Raw genomic sequence first — 758 nt, 5'->3', positions numbered from 1 at the left:
AAAAGACGTCGTTCATAACCGATCGAGGAACGTACTGCTACAAAGTAATGCCCTTCGGGTTGAAGAATGCCGGTGCGACCTACCAACGGCTTGTCAATCGCATGTTCGCCAAACAGCTCGGTACAACGATGGAAGTCTACATTGATGACATGCTTGTCAAATCAATCCGAGCAGACGACCACCTGATGCATTTACGGGAGTGTTTCGACATCCTAAACGCGTACAAGATGAAGCTAAACCCGGCCAAATGCACCTTCGGCGTATCGTCCGGAGAATTCCTAGGCTACATAGTGACGCAGCGAGGGATCGAAGCGAACCCTAAGCAAATATCAGCTGTGCTCGATTTACCCAGTCCAAGAAACTGCCGAGAAGTCCAGCGACTGACAGGCCGAATTGCAGCACTTAATCGTTTCATTTCCCGGTCAACCGATAAATGTCTCCCTTTTTATGATCTCCTCCGAGGAAACAAAAAATTCGTCTGGGACGATAAATGTGAGGAGGCTTTTGGTCAGCTCAAATGTTACCTGACGACCCCCCCTATCCTGGCGAAACCAGATATAGGCGACGTTTTATCCCTCTACATTGCGGTCTCATCCGCCGCGGTCAGCAGCGTGCTAATCAAGGAGGACCGAGGAGAACAACGACCTGTTTTCTACATGAGCAGGAGGATGACTGGACCAGAAACCCGGTACCCGACACTTGAAAAGATGGCCCTGGCCGTCGTCGAATCAGCGAGGAAACTCCGCCCATATTTCCAA

This window comes from Brassica napus, unplaced genomic scaffold (genome assembly GCF_020379485.1).
Source record: "Brassica napus cultivar Da-Ae unplaced genomic scaffold, Da-Ae ScsIHWf_1099;HRSCAF=1564, whole genome shotgun sequence".
Taxonomy (NCBI): Eukaryota; Viridiplantae; Streptophyta; class Magnoliopsida; order Brassicales; family Brassicaceae; genus Brassica; species Brassica napus.
This window is presented reverse-complemented; position numbering follows the sequence as displayed.